The sequence below is a fragment of the Spermophilus citellus genome, assembly GCF_964194105.1.
Source record: "Spermophilus citellus genome assembly, chromosome: 13".
NCBI classification, from domain to species: Eukaryota; Metazoa; Chordata; class Mammalia; order Rodentia; family Sciuridae; genus Spermophilus; species Spermophilus citellus.
In genome coordinates, this window is record NC_138193.1 from 13,524,969 (window position 1) to 13,540,865 (window position 15,897).

A 15,897-nucleotide genomic window follows, 5' to 3' on the forward strand; every position below is an offset into this window, starting at 1 on the left:
GAAGACAAGAGTTAAGCTGAACACATGGGGAGAGGGCTCCCTTCTCGGCTCCTGCTTGCAGTGTTGCATGTGGCCTTACAAGCCATCACTGAGGTTCTGCACAACAGCTCCAACTGCCCCCCATCACATCCCCATGAAGCTGACTCACACACAAGTCCTGAACACTCCCAAGTCCAGAAACCAGAAACGTTACAAGAAATCCAAGGGAGATTTGTTCAAAGTCCGCCCAAAACACCAGTCCACACAGGCTCAAGTCTCTTACAAAATTGCCCGAGTATTTGCATCTAAACGCTGCATATCTTCTTCCTGTAGCACTTCCATTATCTCTAGATGACTTCTGACACCTAATACAATGAAAGGGCAGTGTCACTCTCTGTAACACTGTAATATCCAGGAAACAATGAGGAGAGAAGTATCTGTCCAGAGAGCACAACTCCTTTCCTGATAGTTTGGATTTCCAGCTGGTGGGGATCATGGATGCAGAAGAATGGGTGCAGGGCCAACTGCACTTTCTTGCTTTGCATTGAGGGGAGGAAACACTGCAGCCAGGATGAGGGCTTCTAGGAGCTGATATCCTTCAATTCAACATCTGGACACATCTGACCTTCAGGCTGGAAGACTTTCTAGCAGGGGATCCAAGGACTTGCCTACTGTGGAAGGAATCCAAAAGAATAACTTACTTCAAAGGGCATCAAAGAGGTTCAGGAGGGAGGGAGCCAACCCAATTGTCTAGACCACTTTTAGAGGTCAGGGGGTGGGTTCCAATGCAAACACCGCAGTCCCATGGAGAATTCTGCAGTGTGTTGGTGATTAAGGAGAATGTGTGAATCCAGGGGTCACTAGGTCCTCTCAGCCATAAGGAGGGAACCTGCCATAAAGGAACTAGGAAAGGGTGCGAGGAATGCTCACTGGGGGGAGATCTGAAGGAAGGAAAGTGTACTCATTAGAAAAGTGTCCCCTGAAAATTCTTAGCCAGCCAAAAGTCGTGCAAACTTGTGTGCAAAAAGAGTCTTTGCACAGGGATGAAGCTAAGAGCTCACATGATGGAACACAGCATCAACTGGGACCAAATCCAATATCTGATATTCTTGTAGGAAGAGGGGAGTCTGCACCCAGAGACCAGGGAGACTTGGGGATACAGCCTAAGTGAGGATGGAGTCAGGAGGGGATGCCCATATGAAAACCACAGATCATGGGTAGCAGTACGAGAGTGGGAAGGGCTGGGAGAGTTGGGGGGACAGTCCCCTTGGAACCTGGGAGGGGTTATGGCACTGGGACAGCCCAACACCTACTGTGTTGAGCTTCTGGAGCTCAACGGAAGACACTTCCTCTGTTGTCGGCCACCCAGTTAACAGGGTTTGGTTGCAGCAGCCTAGGACCCAGCTGAAGGTCTGAGCATGTTGGCCATGCAGGTTGGATCTGGACCGCAGACACCCTCATCAGAGACTGTAGGGTCTCAGCCCTGAGGCAAGACAAGCGCCAAGCCAGGCCAGGTGGGGAAACAGCTAGGCACACACTGTGGGGGCTGGTGCCTGTGTTACTGGGAGCACTTCTGATCCCAATTCCCTGATTTGCTGCCAACACAGGCTACAGAGGAGGGTACAGGGACACAGACCACGGATCTGCCCCACTCAGTGGGCCCAGGCCAACACCACACCCAGCAGCCTCGTGCCATGCCCAATGAGTCTCGAAGTGGCCCCCTCTTCCCATCCTGAGAGCTCTTCCCTTCCTCATGTGCCACTACCTTCCCACTGTCTCTGGCAATATCTACTCTGTGAGACGACAACATCCCTGGGTACTGCTCTCTCATCCCAGGACAGTGTGGTCCCACACACCCTGGTGAAATGGGCCACTTGGAGGCTGGACCTGGAGGTTGTTGAGGCTGAATGGCAGGTGTGGTCCTCTGGCACTTTATTATTTAAGTTAAAAAAACAAAAACAAAAACAAAAAACGGGTCTTGGTGCTCAAAAATGTTTGATTTGCATATTCTCATCCCCTAACCCCAATATTTTCATTATTTCCTCACATATGAACTCTTACTAGCAGAAAGTTAATTTCGTATTATACAAAGTTGATTGAAATAACATTGGTATAAATAATCAATCACCATACTTTCAATTTTTGTTCTGCTTTCCTGTTAGAAACCACTTGGATACAAGAGAACAGAGGACAGACTCATGGAAATGCTTGAAATGACAAGAAGCTCCCACTCAAGCTCAGCATTCAGTCCTGCACAGGGTAAGACAAGGCCACTTTGACATCTGTTCCAAAGAGTCTACCAGACAGAATCCTCTGACTGATCCCTGACTGAGCCATAGGAACTGGCTAGAAAAGCCTTCACATCCTCAATACATTCTTCACTTCAGAATACTTGACAACCATTGATATCCATCTCTTGTTACCTTGCTCCCCAGCCAACCATTCTTCAACAAATTCAAAGGAGCAACTCATGCAAGCACACAGAAAGGGGTGTTCGCTACACACATCCATGTGTGAAAAAGACAACTGGTATTTCTTGTTTGGGCCATTTCAAATGAAATCCCTTCTGCATGACCTCCACAAACCAAAGGAAAATATCTGAAATTCCCACGTAGAAGACAAGATACACTTGCCCAGGAGGCAGTGCCAAGAATTTTGACACTCCAAATGTAGAGTGTGTGTTTAGGAAGCAGTCACAGTCTCCATGAGAGAGTCCCATGAAATCAATTAGGAAGATCCATGCTCTAGCCCTACCATGCAAGTGATGTGACTTGAAAGAGTCACTTAGTCTTAGCAACCATCATGACTAACCACTAAGTCAATGAATAAAGGTCCTCAGGTGTCAAGCTACAAAATGTGGGATGAGCATGGATGAGGATGGGTGGGAAAAGTCTCCAACTCTAACACAATTAGGGAAGGCTGTGCCTGCCCTCAAGTGGCTGGGGGGTGGGGGTGGCTGGGATCCTGCCACAGAGAGGGATTCCAAACCTCACATCCACTGACCCAGGCCAGAAGACCAGGTAGAGTCCAAGGATCCTGGGGCGGCCCAATGGCAATAAAGGTCAAAAGGAACTAGGGATCTGCCTGGACCCTCAATCCCCTACTCTGAGCAGGGCTGCATGACCAGGCCAGAGGCCATCCACAGCAATCTGCCTTTACAGGAAAACAGGGACTGCAGGCTGCCTCTGGCTCACTGAATCAGGGTGGTGTTTTCATAAAGCAAGACCACTTCCTCACATTTGACCAGCAGCTCATGCGCTGACAGCACAATGGCTGGCTTGACTCAGGCCCTGAGAAATGAAATAGAAAATTCATAGCAAACACATCTTTAGCTCTTCCACATCATCAGGGGGTGTGATTCATTTCCGTCAACAAAGTGGTCTGAAATGGTGTCTAAACATGCTGGGGACTCACCTCTGTGTGGAACTCTTCAGGAAAAAGGGGATCAAATCTCATGAAGCAACTCTTCTCTCTTCTAGCCCATGGGCAATGCAAGGAACCTGCATGATACCAGAGGCTCACTCTCTCTTCTCGTGTCTTCTGGAAATGAACCATTAATGCTTCCTTCAAGGTGAAGCAGAAGCCTGCATTCCCAGCTGCACAGAGTGTCTGAGGGCACTGTCTCCCTTAAAACCCAAGAAGAAAAACAGGTCATTAAAGAGGCACATGGAGTAGAGTACATGATCAATGATCCATCCTGCCTGGAGCCTTCCACACCCCATCTTCCACATTCACAGAGCAATGCTTGGCCACTCTCAAAGACCAGGAGACCATGATGCTCATCACCAGGAAGTCATTAAAGGACTCGAACAGAGCAGCATGGATTGCAGAAGGTGGCACACCAAGGATCTTCAGCTCTGCTGCTACAACACAAGACCTTAACTTCAGTAGTGACTTTCTGCCACCTACCAAGTACGATATCAGTGTCAAGCACAACATGCAGACATGCAAGTAGCAGGTGACACCCCACATCCATTTACAGAAGTGGGCAACATCTGCATTGGAACAAGGAAGTATCTTATCCTTACTGATAAAAATCATAAGAAACAAAGAATAAAATGGATGCAAGATTTCTCATTTCACTATTACGTAGCTGTTGGAATTCCCTATTAAAAAATACCTCCTCCAAAATAAAAAGTATCTCAGACATGTGTCAACTGCACAATGAATGACATTTTAAAACTATGGCCTTTACTTAATATTTATGTATGCTATAGCCCTGCCTAATGCTCTTTGAGAAAGGAGCACATAGAATTGGATCTTTGAAAACCTCACATTTGCTGATAAATATTAGTGCCTATGTCAGGCATGGTGAAGTGAAAAGTGGGACTTTGGATACTCAAAGAACACAATGTTGTGGGATTGATGTCCCTGATTCATAGACAGTATGTGGTTTCTATGAAAGCCAGTGAGGGAGCAGGAGTAAGGAAGCTCATTGAACAGATGACCTCAGGGGATACTGGCAAATAGGCCAAACTGAAGAACATGTTCCAGCTAACATTGGTATTTGGGCTCCTGAGCCCAGACTGGTTGTTAAAAAAGGTGCAGACAGGCAGTGTTCATGTACAAAATGTCTACCATTTAAAGGTGGGTAATTTAAATGGCATCCAGTTACACATCTGAAAAAATGGTCTGCCAACTTATGAATTTCATTTTAACAATAACAAGAAAAAAAAACCAGACAATTGTGGGAGGCCATCCTCGAACGTGATTTGACTTACCTTCCTGGCTGGGTGAGAGGCGCTCAAACACAGTTGTGTCAGAGCCATTCCCCACCCTTTCCCAGGTCCTAGGACTTGTCCATGCAGAGGCGTGCCTGGCCACTGACCTGAAGACCCAATCGTTGTCCTTGACCTTGGGATGCTGCCCCCCTTAACCTTCACTGGATGGGATTTTCCCTTGAATTTTTTTTATTCACAATAAAAGCTCACTCCCTGCGTGCTCTCCCTCTCTCCCTAGTCTCTTGTGTAAACCTCGCCAGCACATTAGGTGGCTAGAAGTGGGAGCTAGGAGAAGCCGTCTGGGAGCTGTGTGAAAGGTAATGAGAGTCTTATCTCTTTAATTTAAAACTCACTAGCAATTTCTTATGAACTGAACCTTCTTTCATGAAGCTCGATCTGGTCGCAAGGCAGAAACAATGAGACATATAAAGATAAAACCTTGTCTTCACCAGGACGCCTAGAAATAGGTTTTATTTGGCTCATGCAAATATCTTTCAATAGAAATTCTGATTTCTGAATGAACCCATTCAATTTTATAATGCACAGATCACAAGGTTTTCTTTACAGAATATTCTCTTCTTCTTCCTAAAGCCTCACATAGAAAATGTCTCACAGGACATCTGAGGGGAATGACCCAAAGGATGAGAGAATGGCTGGAACTGTTCTCAAATGTGCCCATATAGACTAAAGTGTAAAGGCATCTAATTGTACTCTAAAACAATTATAAACCTATTTGATCCATTATTAATAAATATCACCACTTTACCACTTGAACCAAATCACAGAAAATTGGAAACAGATGATCATTGGCTTTGATACTTTTACTTCCATTTCATTAGCCAGAGATGATCAACTCTATACTTCAAATGATGCAAATTTATTACAGAATGCCTAAGATCCTGAGGATATATTTTGGCTCAGCCCATGGTATTGCTTCATTATTTTATTATTTTGTAAGTAATAAAATGTAACTTCATGTTGGATAATGTATTCAAGCCATGAAAATATCATCCAACATCATTCTTCCCATTAGCCCAATTTCTGTGCATGCTCACTTACTCTTTAGGAATTTTACTAATTATTTGAAGGTTCTTGAGGACCTGTTAGACTCCTAATGGACAAATCATCCAACATACTCCAGAGAATGTACGAGTGCCATAAGAAGAAAATAAGGTCAGCCTACAGCAATGGGCAGCTGCCTGCCCTCGGCTGGGAGGAGCACTGGCGATGGCACCAGGGCTGCTGGGCAGCAGAGGCCTCCACAGCCCTGCAGGGAGCCTGGAGCACAGCTCTGCAGAACCATGCTCAGCCCTGGACAGATGCACATGAGTTCCCATCACAGGCTAGAGTGTGACAGTCCCAGGTGCATGCCTGTCATGCCAGCCACCAGGGAGGCTGAGGCAAGAGGAACCTTCGAGGTCAGCCTTGGCAATTAGACCTTGTGGCCAAGGGGGAAAAAGTTTACAGGGGTCTCTGAGGGTGGAGCTCAGGTAGGTCACTTGCCTAACAGGCTCAGGCCCTGGGTTCAATCCCCAGAACCACACATACACCAAAAAGTGACCTAGGAACATGGTTTAAAATGATGGGTCACCTACACAGAAGGGAACAGGAGAGGGTTTTTAAAGCGAGGACTTAAAACCCCAGAATCCCCAGGTGCCACAGGAAAACAAAAGGACACAGAGTCAGTGAGACCTGAAATACCTGGGCGGGTCTGTGTTTTAAACCGCCTCCTGCTCCCCAGGTCACACTGGGCTCCTCCATCACCTTCCCACTCTCCAGGGGACCTGCGGGTCAGGCCACCTCTTCTCCTCTGAGGTCCGCGGCAAAGGCCACACGGCTGAGGCCACCGCATCCTGAACAGGACCCTGCAAATCAAAATCCACCCGCTGTGACCAGCAGCTCCGCTGAGGAGAGCCCTCAGGTGAGAACCGGGACCGCGGGGTCCGCGCTGGGCGCTGTGGGGACCGCCCCGGCGGCTCCAGGGGACAGGCAGCCCGGGACGGAGGCTCCAGGGCGGCGGCAGAGTCCTCCCGGGTCCCACCCTCGCGTGGGCATCTAGACCCGGGCCGCTCCCGGCAGCTCACCTCCTCCGCTCCGGGATCCCGGGAGCCGGACCCACCACCCGGGACCTGCAGCCCCGCCTCCAGGGCGCTACTTCCGGCTCCTCCCACACGGAGCTGCGCGCGACCGCGGCTCCAAGTTCCCTCCCTGCCATAGGCCCCGCCCCCGTCTCCCTGGCGACGGCCCCACTTGGCTTCCGCGTGCTGAGGGCGGGGTCCTTGGCGCCCCGCCAGCCGCGTTGTCACCTCAGCTGGTGAGCTAGGGTGGGACAGCAACTGACTAGCGTCCTCACCTGTCCCCAACTTCCTAGGAGTGAGGCCTGCGGCTGCCCCTCGTGGCCGTGGGACCGAGTGGACGCGGCCCTGGATGCTGGGCTTTCCCGTGCGAAATGGGCCTCGGCCAGGGGGATGGGACTGCTGCCCAGGAGGACAGGGCTCCTGAAAAGGCCCTGCCACTCCCCTTGCTTTGGGGGACCGCTTCCAAGGGCCTCCTGGACTGACAGCTGCTGGCCAGGGCTTTCCTGGGCATATGTTGTGAGTGGGCCCCAGCCTCAGGTCTGGAAGTGGGACCTTCCTTCAAGCAGGCAGGACACTCAGGGTAGCACTGCCCTGTGGTGGCGCTGTGCAGTCAGCGATGTGGTAGAAAACAGTCTCCCAGGGTGCTGGGACTGAGCACCTAAGAGAAACCACACCAAAAGAAAGCCCAGGACCCTCGCTTCCCAGGCTGCCCAGGAGATGGGCCTTGGAGTCCCCAGGGCGGCTGTGCCCTGATGTGCTTCCTCCTAGAAGCTTTCCTGCTTAACTGCTGAAGCGTTTGCTGTCCCCCTGACCTCCATTACTGTTTCCATGCACTCCCATTAACTAAGGTAACCTGGAAGGAGAACTCAGTTCCCTGTTGTTTGGAATGGCCAAAAGGATGCAAAGAGGCAGCACAGGTATGGATCAAATAGATGGTAGCTGATTGTATTAAGTAAAGGAAGTGTCAAGTAAGTGAAAGAATTGTCACTGCAGATATGATGGTGCCCTCCTTAATATTGTGTGTTATTTCTCTTCTTCAGTGTGTAGCACCCCTAGTGTTTGGCTGTGGTTGGTTCGGGGATAATACATGCTCTAAGGTGTAGTCACTGAGATTCAAGACTTCGGTTAATGTTTTGATTTAGATATATTGCCCCCACCCTTGGGATATGACTGAAGAAACATAGCAGCTCTGATTGCAGTGGCAGACATTGACCCCTATGGTAGAATGCAGTCTGAGGACAAAATTGCTGAGAGAAATAAGGTAGGCCCAAGCCACCACAGAGGCATGAAGGTTCAGTCCTGGTCCATCTATGATCAGTGAGTCAATAAACTCCTTTTGGTAAGTAAGCCAGTTAGCTTTGGGATTTGCTGTTATTTGTTTCCATGTACAAAATGTTTTGGGAAGAAGAGTTTTCCAAGTTGGAAAACAATGATCTCTCAATAGTGAGACAGTTTGAAAAACTGTTCATAAGGCTTGCTATTATGTGGTGCATCCAATACGTCACTTATCTATGGGACTAGAAAAATAATCTCAAACAATTATTTAGAAAACTAACTCCTAAGAGATATCAAAATTTTATCATATGTTTATGACAGTAAATAGTATTAAAGAAGAGTGGATAAATGGTTTGGCATCAATATGCAATGTCTTAAAGGAAAAGAGGAATTTCTCCTGTCTTATGTCCACAAATACATTGCCTTTTATGTAACAGGACATATTATATGTATACATGGACACTTAATTGAATCAATAAGTTACTGTGGAAAAAGATAATACGGGGCTGGGCTTGTGGCTCAGCGGTAGAGTGCTCACTCAGCACGTTCGAGGCCCTGGGTTTGATCCTCAGCACCACATAAAAATTAAATAAAGATATTGTGTCCATATACAACTAAATATGTATATGTATATAAAAAAGATAATAGGAATAGAACTCAAGAGCACTAATCAACATTTTCCAGGTTTTGAGAAAGGTTAGAACTGAAACTTCAGGGATATTTTTCTATGTATTAATACATAGGATATTCTGTCATTTCTTCCCCTTCACTGTGGGTTTTGTGTATTGCATTAGTCATGTCTCTTCAGGCTCCTTTATTTGGACATCTCCACAGCCTTCCTAGGCCTTTTATAAAATTAACATTTTTGAAAGCTATAGTCCTCCTCACCTTTGTTTTTCAGTTGACCTACCATGAGATGAACTTTCCTTTTGGCTTACAGTTCTTTGAATTTCAATGTACATTGAGAAAGTTGTTATTGCCTAAACTCCTCCACCCTATGCCATGGTAGCCACACTCCTGTCCCCTGCCTAATCCCTGGCAAACATGACTTATTCTTCATTATGATAGTTTTGAACAGACATCTTATAAAGGAAAACAGCATGTAAACTTTTGAGCCGGGATTCTTTCACTCAGAATAATGCCTTTCGATTCATCCAAGATGTTACATTTATCAGTAATTTGTTCTTTTTTATTGCTGCCTACTAGTCATTGTATGAATGCATCACAATTTGTTTATCCATTCAATGTCGTGTTCCTCACAATTAAAACACTCAGGGTCACTCCAGGGGAACTGGGCTGCACGAAATAACCACACAAGAGACAGAGATACCTTTTTCTTCGGGATCCTGTGATGGCTCTTCTGACTTTAAGGGTCCACAGAAAGAGAGAGAGAGAGAGAGAGAGAGAGAGAGAGAGAGCAGGATCTGAACCCTTTTATTAAGGAGAAGCCATTCAAATGAGGCAAGAGGTCAGGTTTCAGGAGGTTGAGTCTAGCTTCATGATGTCTGTTGTCAGAGATTGACTGACATCTAGGAAGGCCACACCCAAAGGCCGAGCAAGAGAAGGGGACACACAAAGAATCATTTCCATGGAACATTCTGTCCCAAACAGGGCAAAGCATTAATATTACAAAGGAATAGGTGAATGTAGCTCAATCCATGGGGCTACATGCCTATGTCTGAAGACACGCCCTCAAACTTCCTGGACCGGAGCAATGTCCAGATCACTACAAGATATAGTGACCGGTCAAAGTCTTTCCGCTCCAGGATGGAAGGTGTGAATCATTCAGAGTAGCTCCCCACAATTCAACAGTTTAGGGACTTTTGAATTCGTTACAGTTTGGGGTGATTATGAAGACAGCCATCTAAACATTCATGTACAGGCTTTTGTGTGAGCCTAAGTTCTTATTTCTCTAGGATAAATAGCTAGGAGTGAGATTTGCTGGGTTCTGTGATGGGTATGTGTTTGATTTTATTAAGAAACTGCCAAACTGGTCTTCCTGATCATTACCCAGGATGCAGCTGAGAGGAGATGATCTCTTTTTGGGGACAGCTACATTTAGTGACCAACTGCTTGAGCAAGATGCACAGACCAAAGATAAGGGAAGCCACCAATAGCCTATTTGAGTTGATTTTTGAACAACTCATCAGGGTTGAGAACATCACTGCAGAAGAGTGTGAAGTAGGGAAGCAGCTCAGGACAGGACACCTGGGAAGCAGAGAGAGAGCTCCTCTCACCAGGACAGAATAAGAAACCCCAGGGGCAGTGCCTAGAGACCCACCTCCTCCAACCACACCCTACTGCATACATTACCACCCAGTTAGTCCCCCCCAGGGATTCAATGCACTAATTAGGTTAAGGCTCTCCTAACTTGCACTGTCTCACACGGGAACTTTTGAGGGACACCAACAAACCATCACATCTGTGAAGCTGCAAACCTTTGTCCCTCACCCTTTCTTATAGGACGTTTTCCCCGAGCTGTCAGCCTTCAGGCCTTTTGTAGTTTCATGGATTGGAAATCTCACTTTTTTAAATAAATATTTCTTCTTTCATTTGTAGTTGGACACAATAGCTTTATTTTATTTATTTATTTTTATCTGGTGCTGAGGATGGAACCCAGAGCCTCCTACGTGCTAGGCGAGTGCTCTACCACTGAGCCACAGCCCCAGCCCCAGGAAATCTCACTTTTAATTGGTGCATCCTAATGAACACAGTGCTCTACAGGGAAGTCAGACAGGTATTTCTGGTCATATATACACTGAACAGAGAGATGTTGAGGTCCTACTAGGTATCAGGTACTGTTCAATATTCTGGGATACAGCACAGACCTGGGCCTTGGCCTCCCAGAGTCTGTCATCTAGCTTGCTTATTTCTGCGTAGCCTGAGATTAAATAAGTTTGAACAGGGAAGGTAGGGGCGTGTGTGTGTGTGTGTGTGTGTAAAGTGTCACCATTCATGGATTAAAGTTATGATTAGTGTTGGGTGCATCAAAGGTAAGTGAAACAAAATCTCATGCCAGGGCAAAATAGGGGAGTTAGGGTACATACTCAAGTTTTAGTAATTTTATACGGTACTTCCTATATACTGTTATGGGGTGATTTTTTTCTGAGTCTCTATGGTTCTACCTCTCATAAAAGAAGGTAACTGTAATTAAGCTTCACATCTGGTATGCTGGTGCATGCCTTTAAAGCCTTGGGAGGCTGAGGCAGGAGGATCAAGGGTTCAAAGACCAGCATTAGCAATTTGACAAGACTCTAAGCAACTTAGTGAGATCATGTCTCTAAATAAAATATTAAAAGGGCTGGGGATGTGATTCAGTGGTTAAGTTCCCCTGAGTTCAATCCCTGATACCCCGCCCCCCCAAAAAAAGAATTAAGTTTCACATTTTTCATGGAATTGGCTGTTAGGGAAATGCTGTTACCCTGACTACTTCTATGTTTATGAATTAAAAAATTCTTTGTCCCAGAGTCTGATCTCTTCTACCAGTATCCATGAGATTATGGCAAGCTTGCTTAACTTGTAAATAGGATAAAAATCTCAAACCCTCAATTCTTGACAGACGTCACTCAAATCCCTTCTGCCTTACATTTTCTCTGCCCCTCATGAAACCCCCAGTATCACTCAGACTTTGGCTCTCTCTTCACAGGAACAACCTGATAACATGTTGCTATACCTGTGTTGCTGTACTTCTTTCTTCCTATCCTGGGGCTTCTTCAAAATTCCCATGCAGCAAGAATCTAGTCAGTTTGCATGCATGCACAGCTGGTGTTGCAGAGGAGACCAGCAGGTGGCGGCAGAGCACGCCAGATACGGATGTTTCTGTCCCAGATTCTTAGATTCTTGCTTAAGATGATTCCAGGCAACACAGGAGACTTAGTAAAAGAAAAAAGTTTTTTAGCAGGGATAGAACAATAGAAAATGGGCATATTCTCAATGGAAAGAGTGGGTCCTCTTAGGAAAAGGATGGTGCACTCTCCCTGTATTCCAGCTTTATATAATTGCTTAGGGAAATTTCCAGTGAATCCCACAAAGGTCCACCTCTTGACTTTTGACAGCCGGATTGCATCAGACTTCCTAGTCCCCACTGATCATGGTTTTGGAAGTCAATGAATGAAAAATGAAAAGGCTACAAAGAGGCAGAAACTTTCTGTCTGAAAATAGAAGACAGTCCTAGGCTCAACAGCATAATTTTTAAGTCTTAATAGCTGAAAGGCCAGGGGACATGGAGGATACTGTGCAGTTTTTGAGTTTCCCAAAATGGGCCTACAGAATGGTAAAGGAATGAGTTTCCAGCATGGTGACTGAGTCAACTTTGTTGTCGTTGGGTGTTTTTTTGCTGTTGTTTTCATCTTTGGATTTGTTTGTTTGGTTTTCCATATTTTAATTGGTGGATTATAATTATACATATATATATATATACAATTATGTATATAATTATTCATATATATTTATATTGTTATAAATGTATAAGTATATATGTATATAGTAGTGGTGTTCATTGTTACATATTCATATATGCACATTATATAACAATGTAATTTGGTCAATTTTGTTCCCCAGTATTTCCCTTTTCCCTCCCCTTTTCCTCCCCCTGGTCCCTGTCCTCTGCTCCACTGGTCTCCCTTTCTTTTTCATGAGATTCCCCTGCCTCTGTATGTTTTCTTTCATTTTTTTCTCTCTAGCTTCTATATACGAGAAATATATGACAGAAAACATACGAGTGTTTACTTTCTGAGTCTGGCTTACTTTGCTAAACAAGGCTTTCAAGTTCTATTCATTTTCCTGCAAATGACATCTTTTCATTCTTTTTTATGGCTGAATAAAACTCCATTGGGTATATATACCGCATTTTTTTATCTACTTATCATTGATAGCTACATAGGCAGATTCCATAATTTGGCTAGTAGGAACTGTGCTGCTGTAAACATGGCATGAATGTAATAATACAGTATGCTGACTTTAATTCTTTAGAATAAATACCAATGGTCACTTAGTGGTTTCATTCCTAGTCTTTTGAGTAACTTCCATACTGATTTCCATAGCAGTTGTACTAATTAACAATTGCACCAACAGTGTAAAAGTGTTTCTTTCTCTGAACGTCCTCTCCAGCATTTATTATTGTTTGTAATTGTGATTACTGCCACTCTAAATAAATGAAGATGAAATCTCAATGTAGTCTTGGTTTGCAAACTGCAAATCAAATGTAATTGCTCATGTTGAACATTTTATAATATATTTGTTGGCCATTTGTATTTATTCTTTTGAGAGGTTTCTGTATAACTCATTTGCCCATTTACTGATTTGGTTATTTAGATTTTTGATGGTAAATTTTTGAGTTCTTTATGTATCTGGATAATAATCTTCTGTCATATATTTATTGATTTACATATGATAAACCTTCCTTACATCCCTGGAATAAAATCAGTTTGGTCATGATGGTCAGTCTTCTTAATATGTCATTGAATATGGTTTGCTACTATTTTATTAAGAATTTTTGCATTTAATTTCATCAAGGATATTGACCTATAGTTTTCTTTCCTTGATGTGTCCTGGTAGAATTTAACAGAAAATCCATCTGGACCTGGGCTTTTCTTTGTTAGGCTTCTATTAGTATTTCCATCTCATTGCTAGATATTAGTCTGGTTAGGTTTTCTATGTCCTCTTGATTCACTTTTGGCAGGTCATATATGTCTACAAACATGTTTAGTTCTTGTTTTCCAACTCATTGGAGTATAAATCTTAACATAGTCCCTAATGATCCTCTGGATTCCTGTGATATCTGTCATGATTTCATCCTTTTCATCTCTACTTTTATAACTGTGATATTTCTCTCTCTCTCTCTCTCTCTCTCTCTCTCTCTCTCTCTCTCTCTCTCTCTTAATATGGCTAAGGGTTTTTAATCTATCTTGCTTATCTGTTAAAAGAACTAACTATTTCATTGATTTTTTACAATTTATTAAATTTTCTATTTCATTGATTTGGGGCTCTGATTTTAATTACTTCTACTGTTTTTTAAAATTGGTTTGTTATCATTTTTCTAAGGCCTTGATCTTCAGATTTTTTTACTGTAGTCACTCATAGATATCAACTTTACTCTTAGAACTACCTTTATTGTGTCCTAGAGGCTCTGGAATGTGTATCAGTATTACTGTTTTATACTACAGTTTCTAAAAATATTTCCATTCGTTATTCAAAGTGTATTGTTCAATCTTCTGTGTTTTTATACTTTCTGTAGTTTTGGGGGAGTGTTGATTTCTAATTTCATCCCACTATGATCTGATGGGATGCAAGAAATTATATCAATTCTCTTGTGTTTACTAGAGTTACTTTGTAACCTGTTTTTGTAGAAGTTTCCATGAGCATCTGAGAAGAAAGTGAATTCAGCTATTGTTGGATGAAATATTCTGTAGATGTCTGTTAAGTCCATTTCATTTAATTTTTTAGGTCTGAAGGGTCTTTCCTGATTTTCTTTCTGAACGACCTATCTATTAAAGCAGGGTGTGTTGAAATCACCCAGTATTGTAGTGAGGTCTAAGCCTTCTTTAAGTTGAGTAGTGTCTGCTTTATGTGTTTAAGTGCATCAACATTTGAAGCATAAATATTTACTATTTTATATCTTCTTGTTGGTTTGTTCCCTTTATCAGTATGAAGTGACTTTTTTTGTCTCTTCTAATTAATTTTGGCTTGAAGTTCTCTTTTTTGGATATGAGAATCTGTATTCCTGCTTGTTTGTGGGCTCCTTGAGTAGCTAGTTCTGCTTGTTTGGGGCTCCATTTGATTGGTATATCAATTTTCATTTTTTACTTTTAGCCTTTAGATGTCTTTACCTCTAAGGTGATTTTCTTGCCAACAACATAGGGTTGGCTCTTATTTTTTAATCCATTTTGGCAGCCTATGTCTTTTAATTGGAGAGTTGAGGGCATTAATATTCAGTATTATTAAAAAGAGGTGTTTATTAATTTGTGCCATTTTGATTTATTCATAATATTTAATTTGGTCCTGTATCTCATTTGTGTAGCAACTCTTCAATGAGATTTGTCCATTTGTGAGCTCTGGAGTTTGGTTTTGATTTCTTTTGCATATTTTGATTTCTTTTGCATATTATTTCTTCAAGTAATTTTTGTAGTGCCAACTTAGCATTCATGAATTCTTTAAGTTTCTGCTTATCTTTGGAAGTTTTTATTTCTTCTTTAAATCTGAAGGATAGCTTTGCTGAACATAGCAATATTGGTCAACAGCTATTTTCTTTCAGGGCTTGAAACACATCATTCTAAGCCCTCCTGAATTTTAGGGTTTGAGATGAATTATCACAAGTGATTCTGATTGGCCTGCCAATTGAGGTACCTTTGGAAGGACAAACCACGGAGCTGAGGTTAGGTAAGAAACATAAATGGAGTTGAGAACAGAGAAAGGGAAGGATGGATACTATTGATACTAGTGAAGTCTTCTAAGAAGATCTTGGTTTTGATGGGGGAAAAAAAGACCTTTTTTTTGTGTGTGTGGTCCTAGGAATAGAAACCATGGGAACTCTACTACTGAACTATATACCCACACATTTTTATTTTTATTTTGTACAGGGTTTCACCTAGATGCCCATGCTGGCTGGGACCTTGCAATCCTCAGACTCCTCTGAGTTACTGGGACTAGAAGTGTGTGTCACTACATCTGATTAAAAAGTTAACATGTAATATTTCCTAGGCACTGTGCTATGAGCTCTAAGCTAATTATTTTATTTAGTTTAATTACTAGAAAAAACATTTGGCAGGTAAAATTTTTCTATTCCTTTCACAGAATGAGACACTTGAATTTAGAGAGGTAATATAGCTTGTTTAAAGTCACAGATC

The 15,897-nt window shown here is 43.4% G+C and overlaps 1 pseudogene across 1 annotated transcript in view; it reads left to right on the forward strand.

Annotated features, from left to right (window-relative positions):
- The window catches only part of LOC308632471, a 224,382-nt pseudogene that overhangs the window by 32,592 nt on the left and 175,893 nt on the right, over positions 1-15,897 (forward strand). The gene's annotated exons all lie outside the window — the stretch shown is intronic.